The sequence below is a fragment of the Lissotriton vulgaris genome, chromosome 2_1 (genome assembly GCF_964263255.1).
Source record: "Lissotriton vulgaris chromosome 2_1, aLisVul1.2, whole genome shotgun sequence".
Lineage (NCBI taxonomy): Eukaryota > Metazoa > Chordata > Amphibia > Caudata > Salamandridae > Lissotriton > Lissotriton vulgaris.
In genome coordinates this window covers 169,436,455-169,460,219 of record NC_141687.1, presented here as the reverse complement: position 1 = coordinate 169,460,219, position 23,765 = coordinate 169,436,455, and the positions used below count along the sequence as shown (strand labels likewise).

General features: G+C 41.9%; 1 protein-coding gene across 1 annotated transcript in view; it reads left to right on the top strand.

Moving 5' to 3' along the window:
* LOC147729766 (caspase-1-like) overlaps positions 1-22,951 on the top strand; it is a 793,050-nt gene extending 770,099 nt beyond the window's left edge. The window contains exon 9 of the mRNA XM_086954652.1: positions 22,053-22,951. The gene's annotated coding sequence lies outside the window, so the exon portion shown is untranslated. The remainder of the gene's footprint in view (positions 1-22,052) is intronic.
* The last annotated feature ends 814 nt before the right edge of the window (positions 22,952-23,765 follow it).

Below are 23,765 nucleotides of genomic sequence, written 5' to 3'. Positions count from 1 at the left end.
GAACATTGAGGTACTTTGGGGTGGGCAATACACTGTTAGGATAGTAAAACAGGAGTTGTTCATAGTGATTTTTATCCCTAATAGGTCGACGATATTTATGGTCTCCGATAAGATTTTGGTTACCGTAAGCTGCCTTTTAAAGATCGTTGCTACACCCCCACCTCGAGCCCCCTCTGGTCGATTGTGCCAGATCATATCATACCCGCTAGGAAGGGCGGCGATGATATCCGGAGAAGAGGCATCACTCAACCGAGTTTCGGTGAGTGTCAGGATATCGATCGTCTCGTCTTGTAGAAGGGTGTAGATTTCCAGGTGGTGTTTCTGCAATGACCTGGTATTAAGGGTAGCTAGCTTTAGGGGGGGTGGAGGACTAGGGTTCTTACAGCTGGGTATGTGCAAGATGTTATTTTCCTTCAAAGTAGCACATGTAGTGGGAGATAGTGTGTACCTGTCTGATTTCAGTGCTAGGAGATCCGCTAAGGTGTAGCAGGTGCGTGTACCAGAGTCCCTAAGCCCTATGCCCGGTCAAGCGCGGACGGGCGCAGACGGGCAGGACTCTGGCACGACTCCGGCGCAGATCCGGCGCGCCCGCTGATCGCGTCCGCTGCGCGGAGTCATCCCTGCCCGTTTTTATACCGCTGGGAATCGCGTCACGAACTACAGCCCGACCCAAGATGGCCGCCAAAACCGGTGCTCTGCTCTCGGCGTCAACACTCGGCCGAGAGCAGGTCCGGATCGAGAGGGGAGGGGGTGACAGGGGTCTGAGGCGCTACTGAGCGCAAGGTGGGTCACAGGGGGGTCACAATACACCTATTCCGCTCAGGTGTAGCAAAGTACAAGAATACACAATTCCAATTTTTAAAATCAGTTAAAATGTAGGAAAGGCAAGAGACCTCCCGGCTTCCGCCTCAGGAGGGTGAAAAGTGCGTGCAAGGTTAGGATTACCGGCACTCTCCCTTCGCGTCCCTTTTATACCGCTGGGAAGCGCGTCACGAACTACAGCCCGACCCAAGATTGCCGCCAAAACCGGTGCTCTGCTCTCGGCGTCAACACTCGGCCGAGAGCAGGTCCGGATCGAGAGGGGAGGGGGTGACAGGGGTCTGAGGCGCTACTGAGCGCAAGGGGGGTCACAGGGGGGTCACAATACACCTATTCCGCTCAGGTGTAGCAAAGTACAAGAATACACAATTCCAATTTTTAAAATCAGTTAAAATGTAGGAAAGGCAAGAGACCTCCCGGCTTCCACCTCAGGAGGGTGAAAAGTGCGTGCAAGGTTAGGATTACCGGCACTCTCCCTTCGCGTCCCTTTTATACCGCTGGGAAGCGCGTCACGAACTACAGCCCGACCCAAGATGGCCGCCAAAACCGGTGCTCTGCTCTCGGCGTCAACACTCGGCCGAGAGCAGGTCCGGATCGAGAGGGGAGGGGGTGACATTTGTACACAAAAGCTGAAATAAAATTCAGTTCAACGGAAAAGATTCTAACTGCAGTTCAGACTGCTGTAGCAAAAGAAAGGGCCGGCTCTAGGCTCATGGTGGCCCTGTGCAGGGAGCGTAGGTGGGGGCCCCGGAAAAGGGGGTCCGGACGGGGCAGAGCTGAGGAAGGTGTTCTAATAATACGTCCAGAAAAGTCGTTAGATGATTGACCAGTACCCGCGGCTGCTCCTACCCTTCCGAATTCGTCTCAGAACGATACAATTTAGGAGGAGGAGGGCATTGTGACACACGACATGAGAGACTGGCCGCACAGACAGCTGCAGTGCCAGGGCCATGACAGGGGCACCGGCACCTTCTGCACTTACTGTAGCGAGCTTTGTGTGGCACTGCACTGGCAGTGCCACAATCACATTTTTAACTTAAACTTAGTCAGTATATTCATAAGGGAGTAAATATGCAACAGTTTTTAAACAATTGGGCCACAACCACATATACTTGTTCAAGATTCTTTCACGAAATGACAACCAACGAAAGGTTTCAAGAGCTGACACAACATTGCCGTATTAAGGAAGGCTATGGGATAGGTGGGCCACCACAAGCATGAATAAAATGTAACCCAAGAGACTACTAGGGATTCTCCTGGTTTGGATTCTGACAGACACATGTAACTGATTGTTTTAATGTCTATCTTGGGACGTAGATCAGAGAACTGTAAATATGATCTACACTTGTGTGTCATCAGTAATCTCTGTAGAGGTCACATCCTTACCATATAGAGGAAGAACCATCTGAGTGAAAGTACACAATCATATCATATCATCATATATACAGTGTATATATTATAAATTAAAATTATACTATTTAATTAATTCTCAGACTCTCTCTATAGCAGTCTCGTCTCAGAGTCAGACTCTCACAGTTCCAAATTGAAGCGTCGGGCCCGGGGAACCTTTACCAATTCACACGCATTGCAACTGTTAAATAACCAACAACAATGCAAATATGTATGGTGTGTAATGTAGCGTTTGCTGTGACAGCCCTGTAGCTCTTTTACTGACAGTTACTTCGATAACACAACTGAGTTGCACTCGTTTTAATGACTTTGGGAGGATAACAGGCCGAGTTAGCAGGGCGGCATTTAAGCATGTAGCCTGCAGGATACGGCCATTTTGGCAGTAGATGTGTTCGACTAATGGGGCTATGTGATCGGTTCCATAAATCATCGCCTGCCCTCTAACAATTAACCACGTTTTTTGCGAGGAATTGCGCCACAATGCGCTCAAGCGAAAGCCTCTTTGTTGCAATACCATCTGAAATCTTTTTTTTGTTCAGGTGCAATGTTAAAATGACATCACAAGGGACCATTCATTGTGCATTGCTTTTTGATTAAAAAATAAAACAAAAATGTCCTTTCTGCCACAAAATGGCTTTTGCCCATAATTCATAAGATGGACTTCAACAAAAGAAATGGCTTCACGTGATCAGTGTGTGCTTGGCAGTGCCTCACAGCCAGCCAGGAGTGGACGTTTATGAAGTTAAAATGTATGCTGGCCACAGCTACACAACAGACAGAAACTTGGGATGAAAGATGGCTTTATTCTAAATGCATGGATCTGCGACCCCGAACAGCAATTTGATTCTAGTGCATAGGCCTCTCTCTATTGTAATATATAACAAAAAAAACACCACTAAAATGAAACATGCCAGCACTTCATAAGTTAATGCATCACTCCACTTGTCTCCCAGTGCATTGTCACTGCACCGGAGGCAAGGCCCATGCTCAAAATGCATTTCTGTCAGAAAGAAACACATGATGCGTCATGTCAAGTTTTAAACATGGCATTTGCTTAAGAGTTACACATTTACAAATAAGACAGCATGCACGTGCAAATTAGCTGAAATGCAACTACTTAGGGGACGAGAGACAGCATTTGAGGCTTCGTTGCACAGGTATATGCTTTTGTTCACCAGGATATGAGATATAATTAAACCACTAGTGCATATTTGCAGGTTTATTGTATAGGGGAGCAGTGGTCATCAGTGCAGCGGCACTGGAGCAAAGTGGTGAGAGGGGGCCCACTGCACCCTAACTATGGATGTATTTTAGTACCAAACAGGTTAACGGGGGTGGTATCTTATTATTTGCATTAGAAACCATGACACCCTTCAACGTCACGCATTGTTTACAATTCGAACGTTTCTAATGAAAACATGTTTTGTCTTTTGCTCCACCAAAGTTGCGCTAGGTCCATTGTCTAACTTTTAAAGCGGGCCACCACATGAAAGATCAGAGAAGGGGAGGCCTCTGCGCCTAGGCTTCTTAATAGCGTTTTGTAGTATGTTAGTAGTACAAAATGTACTACAAAAGCAGTATGTGACTAGGCCCCAACATATTTTCTAATTTCAAGTCACAGCCAGAAGTGTCCACCTGTGTGTTTCAGGGCTCTCACGAGAGCTGCCATGTGTCCTTTTTTAAAAAATTTTAATCAAAATGCCGTCTCTATTTTTGACCTCTTGTTCCGCGCAGATTAAGTCATTTCAGATTTGGCCGCTCCAACGTTTTCCATATGCTTTAAATATGGCCTCTGCTGTGTGTGCCATGTGGTAGCTGTGGGGTGCATAGGGGGACAGCCGCCTCCTGCTCCTCAGACAGAGGCGTCAAACAGCAGGTGGGTTTTCAAAATGGCACCGAGCGTGAGCCACAGCTTCCTCTTTCACTTTTATAACCACAAAACTGCTGCAACTTCCTTTCCAGCTCTAAAAATACTTTTTGTTTGTAGAAAATAGTGGAAATATGATTCTCCCTCCCCCCAAAAGATCGTGGGTGTTATTATATCCTATCATGCCATCAAACACCTTGAAGCCATGTTCAAACTGTATACATATAAAGTAAAGTTGTGACGCTGTACCGTCAATTAAACCGTTTGTTGTCCTTTGTGCACCCATCTAGCTTGCTTCACTGCGTTGTGCTTTGGGACTGCGCTGGCGCCAGTGTGCCTGCCGCTGTAATACTCAACCCCCGGCGGCGGAGGCCGCCAAATCCTGCCAGGGGGCCGCCAGTGCCAGTGATCCTTCCGATCCGATCCTCGTCGTGGCGGCCCCTGGGGTTTGGCGGCCCTGTGCAGGTGCACACTTTGCACATACCTAGGGCCGGCCCTGCCCTAGCACAAGGTAAATGGACAATAATCGTTACACCTATACCTGCTTTAGAAGCAGTAACTAAAGCGAGCATTCCTAATGCAAAAGCTCTGCATCCGAGATGGAGCCAATGGGTTAATTCTCTTGCTGCAACAGATGTAGTGTATGAATTTGATCCTAACTTAAAGACACAGGAATTTTTACAATATGAATGTCCTCTGCCACTTGAAATCCTGCCTCTAGAACAATACGGATGTATCATATATACAGACGGATCGGCACAACCCGCAGTTGGGGGTAAACAAGCCTACAGTGCTGCGTGCGCAATCGTTAAAGGTCGTTGGCACAAAGGGAAATTAAGTTAAATAGAAAAAGAGAGTACCCTGCCTCAGGATATACAGGCCCTAGCTAAGGGGTCCAACAGATATATTTGAAGGGGTGATTAACCTAGGGGTTGACACTAGACATCACAATCACATGGTCAAATCAAATAGACTATACAGTTCATGTTAGAAAATATATTTTTTTTATTGTTTTCTGATAACAAGGATATTAAAAGATTTTTTTTATAGAAATATATTTTTTTTGGTATATCATTAGTACATATAAGTCATAAATAAGACAAACATAGATATAAAGACAATAATATCAAGAAAGTTCGTCCTACCCAGTAACGGCCAATCTTTACACACACACAGTATCATTCACTTCAATCTCTACTCACTCTTTCTCATCTAATACCATACACCATTCATTCTATCATTCATTCTTCTACTCCTTGCAAGTACAGCACATAGGTGGTTAATGTGTTGTATATATCGGGGTGTTAATCCAGGTAGATGGTTTTAGCTACGGGTCCTGATGTATTAAGGACAATAACCGTATTCCTGGAGACATACGCCGACGCGCGTTTCGGTGACAGGCCAGTTAGGCCGCACCTTCGTCAGGGCAGGGGGCAGTATACTGGGACGGGCACAAGGATAAAACTCTGCAAGATAGAGAGCAAAACAAAATTCATTTTACTTTTATGTATATACATGTACTATTCAAAATACAGTTCTGTGCTAGCAACAAATATTCATCATCATTAATGGGCCACTACATATTTCAGACATTAAGAGAAACTTCCAATATTTCAGCAAACTATTTTGTCCATCTGATAAACATTGGAGCAATGCTCCTACACTTGACCGTTGATCGCCATGCAGTGTCAAACCCTCTAGAGACATTCCCTAAGATAGATTCGCTGGTAAGTGGAATCTAGGAGGCATCATGATAGCCTTAACTGTATGGACCATGGAGTACATTTAACACAACAGAAAATCTTCACTTACATGCAGGTCTATAAACTGCTTTTTATCATACATATTCAAACAGTTCATAGTCTCTCTCAGCACTCCTCTCTTTTGTACACGCATGATTCTATATTACAGCTCAGGGACAATGTCCCGGGACAGCAGATAGTTCAACTAGTCGTAATATGTCAGTATAGATCCCAGCCGGAGGCAGAACAGTATTGTATAACCATATCCGCAGCTATTTAGTTGTTCCTAGGCCTTTCAACTCTATATTTTACCTGATTGTGTATTTTAGCTCTGTTATTCAGGTATATCAGGCATCAAATGGCGTCATTAGAATACAGGGGCGCCGATGTTGCTGGTATATCAAAGGCCAGACTTCAGGCAGTTCAAATCCTGTGAGGGGGACAGATAAATATCCTCTTATATCAAACTCCTAGGGTATCTCTAAACGGGTCAGATTTTAATTGTTAGTCCATATCCCTACTATTCTCGGAGCTTATTGCCATAAGGTGTTATAGATGTCTTTAGGTATCCATCTCTACAGCCCTCTTATTTTTTAGGGGGATCGGGGCTACCAGATAGAATCTGGCTTAAAAGTATTATTATTTTGCCTAACGAGCATAATACTGTAAGTGTTTGAAATACCTACCAGTATTGGTCGGCACCTTAGCGTTGTATTTTTATTCCCCCTTCACGTTTTGGCGGTCATCTAGGTTCTAAACAGTAGTTGGCAACAATAGAGCCTATCAAAGAAAGCGTAGCTAGATCAATGTTGCATCATAGCCAAGTTTAGTTAATTATTATTACTATAAAGCGATAGCGTGTTTCAGAATGGTTCCTTAAAACCTCGCATCGCTACTCCCCGGCGCTACTGTTGTTACCCATACATACCGGGGATGCTGGCTCGTAGGGATGGGCTTTTCTTTTCAATGTTCAAACAGGAGCAGAAGTATACAATTGTTTCTGACGAGTCTAAGGATGGAGACGGCAATTAAGGGGAGCTGATAAACCCAACCCTTACAGTTTCATATTTCGCGTTTATTTTCCCCTTTTATTTACCTTTCATAAATATAGTAGCCGTTCCTAGAAGGGGGTTCCAATAGTGCTTTGCTATGTCAGTTTCTTTCCATAGATAGCGGATGGATGCGATGTCATCTTAAAGTGCAGGGCTGCCTCAGTGGGGGACTGGCTGATGCAACGCCTGGGAGAGGGGAAAGTGAAGGATACTATAAAACGGGTAGCTCTTAGCAAGTTTCCTAATTTTCAAAGCACTCGGTTTTACGTGCTTACCTTCGTCCTGCGGGCTGTTTTCATCAAGCTGGGGTTCCGCCGACCCGGTCTGTCGGCCGATAAACGGAGACTGGATTCTCCCTTGCAGTTTCCGGCGTCTTAATTAAATATCGTCATTTTCGTGCCTCCTAAAAATACCATATCAGCTGTTCCTGATAGCATCGAAACAATAAACGGACTATCCCTTCCACCACGTACTATGTCGCCATCTTGTGTATACCAAGGGCGGATGGAGACGCTGTATTTTAGGGTATTCTTTGAAGTACTGTGGCGGCCATCTTACTAAAACCGGTAGTCTACTATCGTTTTCTTCGGAAATTACGATCCTATGAGGCTTGATTGGCAATTTGTAATGTAATTATAATATGATCATATATATATATATATATGTACATATAAAGTGCCAAACGGGCAATTTGCTGTTTCCTCCTTTTTCGATTCTTTAATCCTCCCATAGTGGACCGTGGATGAGCCAATGTGCCGTATTTAAAATTCAATTATTATAGTTGATGTATTGGCCCTATCTATTCTGGATCCATCTCCTCTAAGTGGCCTCGGAGCCTCCCCCCGGGGGCAGGACAGAAACTTGCCCCATTGTTGTGGATCATAATACTATCCTAGGGAGAACCTATCCTTAAATTTTGGCCAACTGATTTAAGTGTCATTCTCCCTACTAATATTGACATGACTATACGTGTGATAATAACAATGGGGCAAGTTTCTGCCCTGCCCCCGGGGGGAGGCTCCGAGGCCACTTAGAGGAGATGGATCCAGAATAGATCAATTGGGATTGAACAAAAATGGCCGTCAATTTATCTTAATAACTCGACCCTTTGAATACCACACACCGATGCCATATATAGGGGATGAATTAAAACTCTGCTAATCTCGGTCAGCGAAAAGGGCCAATACATCAACTATAATAATTGAATTTTAAATACAGCACATTGGCTCATCCACGGTCCACTATGGGAGGATTAAAGAATTGAAAAAGGAGGAAACAGCAAATTGCCCGTTTGGCACTTTATATATATATATATATATCTATATATATATATGATCATATTATAATTACATTACAAATTGCCAATCAAGCCTCATAGGATCGTAATTTCCGAAGAAAACGATAGTAGACTACCGGTTTTTGTAAGATGGCCGCCACAGTACTTCAAAGAATACCCTAAAATACAGCGTCTCCATCCGCCCTTGGTATACACAAGATGGCGACATAGTACGTGGTGGAAGGGATAGTCCGTTTATTGTTTCGATGCTATCAGGAACAGCTGATATGGTATTTTTAGGAGGCGCAAAAATGACGATATTTAATTAAGACGCCGGAAACTGCAAGGGAGAATCCAGTCTCCGTTTATCGGCCGACAGACCGGGTCGGCGGAACCCCAGCTTGATGAAAACAGCCCGCAGGACGAAGGTAAGCACGTAAAACCGAGTGCTTTGAAAATTAGGAAACTTGCTAAGAGCTACCCGTTTTATAGTATCCTTCACTTTCCCCTCTCCCAGGCGTTGCATCAGCCAGTCCCCCACTGAGGCAGCCCTGCACTTTAAGATGACATCGCATCCATCCGCTATCTATGGAAAGAAACTGACATAGCAAAGCACTATTGGAACCCCCTTCTAGGAACGGCTACTATATTTATGAAAGGTAAATAACAGGGGAAAATAAACGCGAAATATGAAACTGTAAGGGTTGGGTTTATCAGCTCCCCTTAATTGCCGTCTCCATCCTTAGACTCGTCAGAAACAATTGTATACTTCTGCGCCTGTTTGAACATTGAAAAGAAAAGCCCATCCCTACGAGCCAGCATCCCCGGTATGTATGGGTAACAACAGTAGCGCCGGGGAGTAGCGATGCGAGGTTTTAAGGAACCATTCTGAAACACGCTATCGCTTTATAGTAATAATAATTAACTAAACTTGGCAATGATGCAACATTGATCTAGCTACGCTTTCTTTGATAGGCTCTATTGTTGCCAACTACTGTTTAGAACCTAGATGACCGCCAAAACGTGAAGGGGGAATAAAATTACAACGCAAAGGTGCCGACCAATACTGGTAGGTATTTCAAACACTTACAGTATTATGCTCGTTAGGCAAAATAATAATACTTTTAAGCCAGATTCTATCTGGTAGCCCCGATCCCCCTAAAAAATAAGAGGGCTGTAGAGATGGATACCTAAAGACATCTATAACACCTTATGGCAATAAGCTCCGAGAATAGTAGGGATATGGACTAACAATTAAAATCTGACCGGTTTAGAGATACCCTAGGAGTTTGATATAAGAGGATATTTATCTGTCCCCCTCACAGGATTTGAACTGCCTGAAGTCTGGCCTTTGATATACCAGCAACATCGGCGCCCCTGTATTCTAATGACGCCATTTGATGCCTGATATACCTGAATAACAGAGCTAAAATACACAATCAGGTAAAATATAGAGTTGAAAGGCCTAGGAACAACTAAATAGCTGCGGATATGGTTATACAATACTGTTCTGCCTCCGGCTGGGATCTATACTGACATATTACGACTAGCTGAACTATCTGCTGTCCCGGGACATTGTCCCTGAGCTGTATTATAGAATCATGCGTGTACAAAAGAGAGGAGTGCTGAGAGAGACTATGAACTGTTTGAATATGTATGATAAAAAACAGTTTATAGACCTGCATGTAAGTGAAGATTTTCTGTTGTGTTAAATGTACTCCATGGTCCATACAGTTAAGGCTATCATGATGCCTCCTAGATTCCACTTACCAGGGAATCTATCTTAGGGAGTGTCTCTAGAGGGTTTGACACTGCATGGCGATCAACGGTCAAGTGTAGGAGCATTGCTCCAATGTTTATCAGATGGACAAAATAGTTTGCTGAAATATTGGAAGTTTCTCTTAATGTCTGAAATATGTAGTGGCCCATTAATGATGATGAATATTTGTTGCTAGCACAGAACTGTATTTTGAATAGTACATGTATATACATAAAAGTAAAATGAATTTTGTTTTGCTCTCTATCTTGCAGAGTTTTATCCTTGTGCCCGTCCCAGTATACTGCCCCCTGCCCTGACGAAGGTGCGGCCTAACTGGCCTGTCACCGAAACGCGCGTCGGCGTATGTCTCCAGGAATACGGTTATTGTCCTTAATACATCAGGACCCGTAGCTAAAACCATCTACCTGGATTAACACCCCGATATATACAACACATTAACCACCTATGTGCTGTACTTGCAAGGAGTAGAAGAATGAATGATAGAATGAATGGTGTATGGTATTAGATGAGAAAGAGTGAGTAGAGATTGAAGTGAATGATACTGTGTGTGTAAAGATTGGCCGTTACTGGGTAGGACGAACTTTCTTGATATTAATGTCTTTATATCTATGTTTGTCTTATTTATGACTTATATGTACTAATGATATACCAAAAAAAATATATTTCTATAAAAAAAATCTTTTAATATCCTTGTTATCAGAAAACAATAAAAAAAATATATTTTCTAACATGAACTGTATAGTCTATTTGATTTGACCATGTGATTGTGATGTCTAGAGTCAACCCCTAGGTTAATCACCCCTTCATATATATCTGTTGGACCCCTTAACTAGGGCCTGTATATCCTGAGGCAGGGTACTCTCCTTTTCTATTTAAATTGGTTTTCCCCCCTACTACCTGCCCATATCCTAAAGCTACCCACGGGGAACCCCCTTCTTTGTCTACAAAGGGAAATTAAGACCAATGGTCACTAAGACTCAATCTCTAGGAGTTTGTATAGCTCAGCGAGCTGAACTACTAGCATTTAAGATGGCGCTTGAAAATACCGATCGCGAATTCCCCACACTTATAGTGTGCGAATCATATTATTGCGTTCAATCTTATAATGAATACTTGAAAAATTGGGTTGAAAACGGGTTCAAAGACGCAAAAGGTGGCACAATCCAGCATAAAATGCTTTGGGAACAAGTAGTTCTTTTACAGAAGGAACTACAAAAGACTCATGTGATGCACACTCTGAGTCATCAAAGTGATGGTGTTCACGTTGCAGGGAATTCATTGGCTGATGAAGCCGCGAAGGCAGCTGTGCAAACGGCTTCCGTAGCTGCTATCACCCGGTCAAAAACAAAAATAGACAGCGATATACTACAAGCTGTCAGTGCGTCAGTAAAAGCTAATAAAGAAACACTCCCAAGAGGCTTTCCAGAAAAGTAATCATATTTAACAGATCCGAATAATGTTCCTTTTGCTCTAATCCCTGGAGTGGGGGATAGAGTAATTCCAAACATGGAGCATAGGTTAGGACTAATTACAGCGGCACACGAGGGGCTTGCTTCTGCACACACTGGCCTTTCCGCCACAATATCATTATTAACACAGAGATATTGGTGGCCTCGTATGAGAATACAAACTAAGAAATATGTACTAGAATGTGAAATATGCCAAAAAATGAAAGTATCAACAGTGAAACGACCAGCACAGACACCCCATCTTATCTCAGATAAACCATTAGCATGTGTTTACCTGGACCACTGTGGTCCCTTACAAAGGGACGGTAACTATAAATATATCATGGTCGCAGTGGACTCCTGTACGAGATTCATATGGATGTGGCCCCAGCGCTCATTGATGCCAAAACTGTTATAAAAGATCTGCGAGTCTTTATCGGCACATACGCCATTGCCACGCTTCATTCTGACCAGGGTCCTGCTTTTAGCTCTCGAGCTTATAAGGAGGCCATGACCAGCATGGGCATTGGATTGCGATTCTCTTGTCCATTTCATCCTGAGGGAAATAGCGTGGTGGAAAGAAAAAACCGAGACATAAAGCAATCTATAACAGCAAAGGTATTAGGTTCGGGTGATGGGTGGGTCAAACATTTAACAAGTGTCCAACGTAGTCTTAATAACTTGCCAAGAAATTCTCTAAAAGGTTTCAGCCCGTACAAACTATTGTTCGGAACTCGAATGTATGTTCAGGATCTTGATAGTCAGGCTTCAGTGGTAAAAGATGAAAATAAAGACTTTGACATCAAAGATCGTTTGGCTGTTTTACAGGACTTAAATGAAACAAGAAAAGCCCTGAGAAACATAAAGTTAAAACAACAGCCAACAACCACTGAAGACACACCCCCGGTCCCAGCAAGACCTGTCTGGATTTGAAAGATTGGGGATCTGGTCAGAGAAAAGATCGCGGTGAAGAAGGAATTTTGGGCCTTCTTACAAAAAAGCAGTACCTGTCTTAAGTATCAACGGAACAAGATCAGTTGTACTACCGCCCCTTGCTGGTAAAAAGGAGAACCGAGTTGTATCAATCGATCTGGTGAAACCACAAGCATGTGGCCTATAATAAATAGTAGGCCAAGTGGACTCCCAAGAAATAACAGAATACCCAAATTTGCAACAATCCAAGAGGTTCAAACTGAAAGGCTAATCACTTTTGATAAACCTGCAGTGCACAAACAAGGACTATGCAACAATGCCATGGAACTCGTGTCTCTTGGAACTCAAATTGAATCAGTTCATCGTGAAACACCTGTCTACAATGATGTGGCATCAGAATGTGCTAATGAAAATCAAATGGGAAATGCTATTCCTACAATCGACAGAACTGCCTCTGGCTACTTCATCAATTTCGATAACTTTTCTGAAGATCAAAGCGACCCTGAAGTGACGCCAGAAACAAAGACTTTTAAAGAAAAGGCAACAGAACTCTTTCATCAACTCAAGGAAACTTATCTTGTTTATCCATGGTTAGAGTTTTGGTTTGGGCTAGGTGTATTTTTCCTGCTACTTTGGCTCATCATGGTACTTTGGGAAAATTCATTGAGGGAAAATACAGTTCAATGGACACAGCAAGTCAGAACATCAACTTAGTTCTAAAGCCACACAAGTCATCTCACATCGAGAAAAGAGAACTATCATCAGTGAATGTCACAGCCATTCCAATACCCGGTGAGGTAGTTTGGGACAAAACGGTTTAAGAAATATATGGCCCGGTCAAGCTGTTAAAATATCCTCATCAGTTTAAGGTTTCATTAAGTGACTTTATAAAACCAAGTACATTTTCTGATGATTGGGATTTTGAAAGTATAAATAATATGATGTCGGATTTAGTGTTGTCAGCAAAATTTACAGAACATGATTATTTACAAGGTTCATCTAACTATGAACAAATGTACTGTTTCACTCATTACACAGACCACTATTTGCATAAATCTGCTCAACCTAGAAATGTTTATAAATACAACCAATGGGAACATTGTGCAACACCGCCCAAAAGCAGTTCAAAAACGTTTTATGAGAAATTCCAATACTTCTCAGGGTTTAACACAAGTAATGCAGAAACATTTTATTATAAACTGTTGGATAAGACAGGGACAAAAACCATGCTGACAAATACTAAATTGATATATTCAGAAGCATTTTATGAAAAATGATTACATTTGGTTTTGACTTCTGGAAAAACAACATTGAAACAAAAACAATCTGGGGTACAAAAAATTGGCAGGTACAAGGCCTAGAAGCATTATTTCGAGCCTGCATGATCCCAGAACAGATAATGTTCTTAAATGACACAATTCACCAAACAACCTGCTTTGGCCTAGCTAAGATTAAGGACCTAAACAAACCATCTATTCCAAAGCCAATACCTGATAATACAACCACAGACATCGAAGTAGAGGTATACCAAATTTTACATCAAAACAGAACACATCCTGATTGGAAAAAGTGGTTAATCTTGCCAGAAGACACTAATAACTGTCAAGATAGATTCCTGAACAAAACACAGGGGTTAGGTTAAAAATGACCAGACCAGACCCTAGATACTCCCAGAGACAACATCCAGAGATAGTAACAACATACAGTGTAGGGAAGCTCTGCCTTGAATGGCTAGAAACATCCACACTGACAGAAATTAAGCAACACTTATCTTTACTTAAAGAAGGTGCTGACTTGCGTGATTTCATTATGGGACCACGCAAACAGCGTCAAAAACGTTTCATAGCGGCAAGTGTATATGCGGCATACAGGCATGGAAAGTAATGCAAATTGAAACAGCAGAAAAAATACGAGAAATTGATCGTATTAATTTGGAAAAATCACTTTCTGTTGTGGACAATGGGTTAATGACTCTGTCCTCCAGAATATATTCACTGGACAGTATTGTATCATCTGCCATCGATATATTATAGATAAAGACTTGCTATTGTTACAACATGACCAGCCCCAATTACGTTCTATTGTACAGCTAGGATGGACGTTGCAAAATCTTCGTTCGGGCTATGTGCCATGGCGTTTAATCAACACAACGTCATTGTTTTCTGTCTTTAACCTTACTGATAAACAAATCAGTTTGGCACAGAAAGGAGCAGACTATACAATTCTGAGCATTGAAAAACTTGAGAGATTACCATTGACAATGTCAGAAAGACCTGTCATTGAATGGATAATACACGGGATTATCACAATTCCGATAACAACTTTCCAGTTTAAAAATTGCCTTGAGTATATACCGGCAGGCCAGTATGAAAGGTTGGGTAAATGGTACATTAAGTCATCATGGAAATTACCTTATACACACACATGTTATAGTGACAACGACAAAAATGTATTTCTTAGTGGTGAAAATTGCAAACATTCACTAAGCGGTATACTTTTGTGCCAGGGTATTAATTTACATGGGGCCTGTGAAGGGACTTCAAACAACCTTTCATGCCACCAGCACGTCACACCTGCAACACAGATAGAGCCTTTCTTTAGACAACTTTCAAATGGGAGTTACATTCTAATAACGGACCACAGCTGTTGTGGCTTGGTGCCAGGGAAAGCATATCTCGTAAGCGTGACTTCCATGGTCACTTGCTGTATGCAAGCATTGTTTCCAAACGGCCCTGGAGACTCTGAGACTCCGATTTGGCCTCCTTTGAATATCTCTTCTATACGAATTGATACTTTAAGCAGAATGAAGTCTGTGCTTTTGCAGACAACAGTGCCCATCACGCCATCAAAAGAAACGTATGATCTCCAAGTTGCAAGGACATCATCGGAGATACATGAACTTTCATCAACAAATTGCCCCGTGCATTTCACAGAAATGCTCAGCCAAATCCTAAATATGTCGGATGCCGTAGGTATCTCGAATGTATGTAAGACTATTTTTTCGGGACTGTTAACACCATTCAAAGCAGTCCAGGGCATAATTCCAAATTTTGTCGATTCGGTCTTTGGCGGCCTACCACTAATTTTGGGACTCGTAGCAGGCATTTTATTTTTGACCCTTCTGCTCCGATATGGCAAGCCAAAACACAGACATGACTCCGGCAAGGATGGAAGAAACGATCCTAGCAATGCGCTACCGGGACCGCATAACTAAGGTCTTTGGACTGGCCCGGCTGAGAGATCTGAACATGGCCTGGTTTCTTTCATTCAGACCTATATGGCAGACCTGCATCTTACCTGTGCTTCGATGTATGCTATGCGGAGAAGAATGCGTGTTAGACACCTGTCTTGCACTATCATCAGCAGTACCAATGGATATCGATACTTTGCTAAGTCCTGTAACGGCTCATGCATCGTGTTGTCCCCAACGGCTACCAATTCTGATGACGGCGTTCGTTGAGACTCCTGCGCTACGACTAGGTGGCGGCAGTGAAGCCAGAAATGAAAGCAGCATCACCCAGGTACGACCTTCTGTGAGCATTGCTGATCCAGACATCGATGATAGCAATCATTCTCACAACTGCCAGGTTCCTGCACTATCGAACCTGGTCGAACTGTCACCTGAATATGTAGACCTATTCTTTGAGAGCCTGTCTGATATGATGTTCTCCCCTGAACAGAAATGATAACTTTGTGGAAAACAATCCGGCGCACAGCGTTCCCATGAACTCTGAATTCGGCCTTCAGTTTTGATAAACAAAAGCTACTGAAAAGCGTTTGGAACTCTATTTCCCCGCTCCCCATGATTTTTTTTTTTTTTTAATCAGACATTTTTCAAAATATTTACCTTTTTTCTGGCACTAATACTTTTGCTTACAGTAGAACTATTCATAAAGAACAGAGCTTCTATTTTTAGTAGATCTAGAGACATCAGCATCTAGCACATTCTACTACATTGTTTTTGTATGTGATGAAATAGTCTCGCCCTTCTCTTCTGTATTTAGAGACATTTCATGTGTACTTTCGCAAAATCGTTCAACTGAATATATATGCATAGATTTTTTGAATGATTAATCTGCTTATAACGTACAGTACCTATATTCTCATGTATTTCATATACACCATTTCAAATGTGAAATGTATTTTGGGGTGGGTATGAATACACATGCATCTTATTGCTTAAGTTTTTAGTAATTTGATGGACATAAAACTGTGGAGTGGGTGTTGTGTTTTATCTAGGACCCCGATCAATATTGTGACCTTATGCCCCCTATACGACTATAATCAATACATATCCCTATACTGGCTTAATAATCAGAGCCATATTTTCAGCAAGTCGCCTCTGCAGTCCATGGCAGTCCATGACACATCAGAAGCCACTTCCTTAGATTCCTAGATAGCACACCGAGTTCTTTCGACACACCAAACCTCCAGGAACCTGGGAAAGCCCCGCTTGCTTTGTTTTGATTTGTAAGAACGACCAGTTCTTAGTGACATCTTTATTGACGTCTTATGTCCAAAAACTTACGTCAAACCCTGCACCTTTCAGGTATAAATAATACCGACCTTGCCTTAAGCAAACACGACGGTGGTGGTGAATACTGGAGCAGAACAGCTGTCCCCTTGCAGAAAGCCCAGCAGATGCGAGAAGCCCACGGACGCTGCCCCTCCTCTTTGACGCGCTGAGAAAGACGCTGTCTTTTCTCCTGCCGAGAAAATCCAGCTCCGGCGTTTCCAGCCTACCCTTGCGGGTGACTGGAATATCGAGTCCTGAGAGGAGATACCAGACCTCCACCATTCTATTCTAGAGGTACGGTGCTGACTAAACCCATAGAGAGAATTCTTGAAGCAAGCTCTTGGCAAAACCAACTTAACTTAAACTGCTACGTACTTACTCCCTCCCATGTGTTAGGCTTAGGTCAGGTACACCGGGGTAGGCGTAGTTAGAAGCACCAGTTGAGATTGTTAGCCAATGTATATATGAATGTATATATTTTATTCATTTTAACTATCTTATGGCTAAGAAACCATATCAATGCTTTTACAGTATTATTTCGTAATACTACTTTTACTGTACGCACTTTTTATAATAACAAGTCTTGCAATTGTGGCAATTCATTTCTCTTGCATGAGAAGGAAGACTGTTCAATAAATAACACCTTTTATTGAAAACGCCCGTCTCTCTATTCTCTGCATACTGGTGAAAGTAATTCTGCACAACTGACTGAGTGAAATAGCTGTCTATTGTTTCACACGACTCTAGAGATTGACTCTTATTCTGAGGAGAAAAGTTGTCATGTTAATGCGGTTGTTGGAAAATTGAATCCCTTCTTGTCTGAGCCAAAGAAGCTGATCACTTCCTATTCAGTCAAGAAAGTTTCCAGTGACCTCTGAGCTAGCTGGTACAAACCCAATTAAGTCTAACATAGTCAGTAGAGACCTAGAAGACCGCACTCCTATGTCTACACTGCTGTTTATGTTATTCCAATGCGCAGAGCTTATAGGGAAAATAGGAACTACACTACAACATTTCATTTGAGAAACAGTCAGGCCTAGTCCTTTCATTATGGCTGCTCTGCAGGTCCTTACCCCTCTGTCAAAAGTATTTCTTAATAGAGTTGCTCGTGCTAACTGTAGTTTCGGGCATGTACATATTAGGTGCATGAAATCTTTTTTGCTGCCACAGAGGTGACATGCTATAGGGCCTTTGTATATCCAGGTTGGTTGGTCTGCTATTGAAGGGGAGCTTTCTGAAGAGTAGAGCCATCAATTTTTTTTTTAACTGTAACACGAAGGTGACTTTTAGGTAAGCTGCTATTGCGAGAGTTTTGTAATTGTTGATCACCATCCAAGTATGTGATCTCTGGGCAAGATTTTTTATCTAATAGCAAACAGTGGAATTTAGCGGATTTATTTATGGCTAGTTTAAACGTGGTAAAGGGCACATTTTTATTCCATAGCTCCTCCGTACATTTGATTGTTAATCCTCTTTGTAGATATTGATTGAATGCTGATTTCTTTTTGATCTTTTTTGACTTCAGACCACAATGTTTTATTTTAGGGCAGAACACACTGGATTTTGTTTAAGTCTGTACCAAACCTTTATTGTGGAGTACATTCTCCCTATACTTCCATTCATCAACCCAAATTCGAGCCGGACTTGCACGATATCACTAGTAGTTGCCTCAATGAGATGAGAGTGTGTGTGAGTGTAAATGTTGGCTTGTCCCCCAGTGCCATAGTAATCATTGTGTGCCAAAGTTTTTGCTTTCACACAATACGTGGAACGCAGGATAGAAAACAAAAACAAACCTTAAACTCTGCTTTTAGCCACACCCCAGCAAAAACATATCCCAGTTGCTGTGCTTTTAAAGACAAGCTGGGAGGGCTGGGGAGCAATGCAGTGCTGGTGCATGGGGGTACATATTTGAGGGGGACAAGCAGGCGAGAGATAGAAAATACATGTACTTTCATGGAGTGCTGAAAGGTGTTCACTATCCCTAAATGTGAGCAGTGGAAGAATACAAGTCATCCAGTAAAAAGGATCATACAGAGGCTATGCAACAGGAGAGGCACAAACACAAGAAGAGAAAAGTAAGAAATTGCATAAAAAGCTAGCAAATGAGTCACAGTAAAGCTGTAAGCCTCTGTAAGTTCACAATAGGGTTTTCGCAACCAGACAGCCTTTCGCTGTTTGGTAGGTTTGACCTAAATATGAACCCACACATACTATACCCTTATAATAGGGCTGACATGTTTTGTAGTTTAACTATGGTCCTACTTTACCCAGCAGCTTCCTCATTCTCTTATGGTACTCATAGTATCTTACTGTTGAAATAAGATTTGAGTGGGTCTTGAACAGCCACAGCTTGGTGTCTTGAAAGAGTACTCAGCACTGTCTTCTCCTTGCAGCGTACACGTAGTTGTGCTTAGAACTTAGGCCACTTAGCTGTGTACAGCAACAATAGCTCAATGCAGATGTATTACCTGCTGATGATGGTTCAGTAGCACAAAACCAAGGTGCCCTCACAAGGTTGAAAGATCTCTACTATTAATGCAGAAACTCATTACCACAACTAAATCTGGAAATACCAAAGCCATCTTCAGGGTAGTTTAGTATTGCATAAATCTTATCAAACCCCTATTGCCCAATAAGCAAAACATGCAACAACCTGAACCAGTTCTTCACAAAAAGATAGATATGATCAGCTACAACAACACCAGTCATGGGACTACCATTACTTCCAACATACCTCCTAGATTATCAGAGTGGACAACATTAAAGCTCTTTTGAAACAGGCTTTATTGATATCCATTTATAATCATAAAATCTCTAATCTACAGTTGATACGTCCATTTATGAATGTGCACTCGTACATCTTCTTAACATAATCAGTGTCTCCCTCTTACAAGACATTTTCTCCACTCTGCTCAAAGACGGGCTAAAACATCCAGCTATTTGGGATAAAAAAAACATGAATTTTAAGTAGACCCTCAACTACTGGCCTGTTGGACATCTATCCTTCCTCTGAAAGAATATCTAGACAAATAGTTGCCATCCAACTGAAAGAGCGAATCAGTATCAACTTCCTTGTACATGACTTCTAGTCCATCTTTAGACCATGCTGCAGCGCTGAGACAGTGAATCTCCATGGTGTGGATTACAACATTCTCCTCAACGACAGCAGTGACCTCTGCTCGCTCAGTCTCTACTGCCTCTCTTTATGTATATCTTTAAAAGGGTGTTTACATCTTGGGGACCTATCGCCAAGAAGCAGTGAAGCATTATACAAAGGAAATAATATGTTCAGCTACCAAGTTGCAGAAGCAACATTCAATGTTTATAAAAGCTCATTTGGGGACTAAAATTTATTTAATGGAATAATAGAAATATTTCACAACAGAGCTGATGGCCAGTGGGAGGGTCGATCACAGAGATGTTGATAGGCAACTAAGAGAGAAGGACTTTTTAAAGTTCTTACCGGACTGTCTGGAGTGAGCGGGTTAGCCTTGGGTGAAGATGAATGATGTTCCACACTTTAAGGGGTGGTAGAAGATTGGTACTGCAGGTGGCGCAGCTGGGTCCAGAGAGGGAGCGATTTGCAGAAATGTGGCACTGTTTACTTGGCTAGATAGCTTCACATACAATGCACACTGGCCAAAACCTTTTGCATGCTGGGAATGGTAGCAAATGGAGGTTTTGATGGGTGAGGCAAAGTTGTCTTCATTGTGTTCCCCAGTGATTGGGTGGGCTGCAGCATGAAAGATGGCTTTTTGGGACGGGGATCCGCGGGGTGACTGTAGAATGCAGGAGGCCAGTGAGTACAGGTAAGGTAGATCATTTAATTTATAGGTAGAAGCATCTAGGACTTCTGTGCCACTGTTGTATGCCCTTGAACATTTGAAGAGTGTTCCAGAAGAACATTATCTTACCTGGTCACTAAATCACAAAGCAGTGCTCAGCACTTAAACTCTGCTCATTCCAGGCATTGCTTTTAGTGCTGGAAATGAACCAATCCGATTGTATTTGTGGGTTCTATTTGGATTGTCTTGCGTGTGTGTCAGCTTGCAGCAAAAAATACCCTGTGGTAGACCACAGAGATCTACATCTTGTAATGTTATGTCTAGGAAATAAGGAAAAATGCAGAACTTGTGCTATGCCACACCTCCAACAGGGTATAGTCCCTGTGGTGTTGGGTTCTGAAGGGCAGTGTGTATTCTGGACAGACTGCATCTCAGCGCCAGAAGGAGTACTTTGCAATCACCCTAAATGTATAGGTTGTGTTACTCAGTGGTTTCGAAAATTTAGAAATGTGTTTAGTGTGCATACGGTCTGTTTTTCTAATCATTCTGGGATTTGATGTATCTCATGAATATATGTGTAACATATCTGGTCATATCACTGGTGCTGTTACTGTTAAAGTATCTATGCTCTAAGAGCACCAATTATCTACCAAAAGGGTCAGGCTCCTGACATGAGAGGTTTTGTGTGGTGGGCTGCACAAGCAAGGAAGGAACACATGAGATATAAGCACATCACTGATTACCCTGTTTCTTTAACCACCCTGTAGACAAATACTTACAGAGGACCTCAAGGAAGGGACAGTGATAAAAGGATAATCCTACAGGAAGGCGGGGCAATGATAAAAGGATAATCCTACAGGTAGGCGGTGGGTTCTACCTCAACATTACACTGCAAAGCAGTTTGATATTAGTCCACTTACCTACTGCATGTCAGTTGTTCACTGTATGGCAGCACTGAAGCTGAGCAGGGGATGCTTTTTCATTATATCTCAAAGAGTTTAGAGCAGTGCAATTTAGGCTCCACCCTCATTCGTCACAGAAATGCTAATTTATACTCACAGTTTACATTATATTCACTGTGTACCTTAACTTCATTAACAGGTGTGAAGCATTTTAACATATTAATAAAATTGAATCATCGTAGATTGAAGATTTATACATGTATACACTAATGTTCAGTTGAAGCATGTAAGAATGTATTCTTTGTTGACGTTTTACATTTACCCTTCAAGCTATATTTGAATATGTAAACATGTACTCTTTAACTCATGTTTTGCATTTATTCTTCATGTTATACCTGTACATGTATAACCATGTATTCGAAGTGCATATTAAATGCTCATTTAAACTTAACCCTGCTACATGCCTCAATTCAATTGTGATTTGCTGTGCCATTATATTCTTTCTTTCTTTCTTTGCAGGTGTAATATCATGATTTTTGTTAGCTAGAGAAAAGTTTATTGTTTGTATTATCCTGCTGATAGGGAGGCCTGGAGGGAAGGACTTTACAGTGGCCTTCTGTTCATCATGTACCAGGACGGAAAGATGTTCAAGGTTGAGAACTGCAGTCCCAGTCTGATGTGATGGGAAACTGAAGGAATGTTGCAAATGCACTCGAGTAACAGTTTGATTGGTTACTGGTGGTGTGAAAGGACATAAGGATGTTTATGAATCTCCTGTTACTTTTAAATTGGGGTTCTCACAGTTGGGAGACAGAAAAATACCCTTTAGACTTTGAAAGGTACTCTTTTCTTGCCTTATTTTCACATTTGTGAAGCTTTATGCTAAACACTTATTTCCGTTTCTCAAGACTTCTACTGAAGTCTGATCGTACTGACAACTTTCTTGCTCTCGAATTAGAGACCCTTAGTAGATGATCCTATACTTAATATGTTTAGAAGAGAGAAGGGAAGTTTCTTTATGGAATACCGGTTTGCTTTATTCTGTTTCTTTATTGTTGTAGCTATGTCAATGTTGTACTCATTCTGTTGGGTCTTAACCTACCTAAATATTTCAACTTATCTGCTGTAATTCTATATTTACTGAACCTACTTTTGGCTTGCATATATACTAGATTGATTGGTAATCCACAAGAAAACCCTTTAATTATATTAGTCTATTTCTGGTACTTATTGTGGAGTCACAATTGCTTTGCAAGTTAAAAATGCATTGTTAATGTCTTCTCCCTTTCAGTGCTTCACATCAACCAACAAAGGTTCATATGACCAATGGGGAAAAATCTTTAACAACTTCACTAAGAGATTACGTTGTAAGGCCCAGCGCTCTTTTGACTCAAAAGGACAGTTCTAAATAAAATGGCAAAATAAAATGTGTAGACTTCTTTTATATTAATTCACTTTAATCTTCTTCCCATCCCTCTTCTTTACAGAACTCATAGTCTATCTGTGCAGTATATTTCTTGGTAATCCTAATGTAGTCTGTCTATTTCTGTTGTGAATTTGAGGTCTAGATTCAGTATCTCAGGCCTGCATATATTTAACACCTTACTAAGACACTGTTGTGCAGCATAAACAGGTTTTCTCACTCTCTTTTCACAATGTTGAACCTGTATAATTTGTGCAGTGACAAATCACTTCATTTCCAGTTTTCTCTTTCAGAAAGAAGAAGCAATACATTGTATTGCAGCTTTGTTCTCAATTCTGACGTGCCGAAATCAGAATGATGCATTAACACTACTCCCAGGGCGGGCTTTAGCACTGGTGGTGCCCGGTGTGACAATGTTTGTTGATTTCCCCCCCCCCCCCCACCCCCCCCCCCCATGATGACATACACAGATTGCCTCACTAACAACCTTTAACAGCGCCCCCCAAGTCTCCATAATCACTCTCGCTCTCTCTCCCATATGCATTTCTTTGGTTTTATAGCGGCATTCATGCCAGTGTAAGGTGTCAGAGCACTTTACATCACATACACATAACACAACAACAATGATCATAAGGTGTGTAAACCAGTGTATAGGAATTGTTACATCAGACAGAAGACTACAAGGTACAGGAGTCAAAAGTCATACATACTGGTAGACAGCAAAGTTTAATAATACTTGGTCTGGATAAGCACATATTCAGAATTTAAAACATAACACCATGGCTAAGGGTTGCCTTTACTAATAAGAG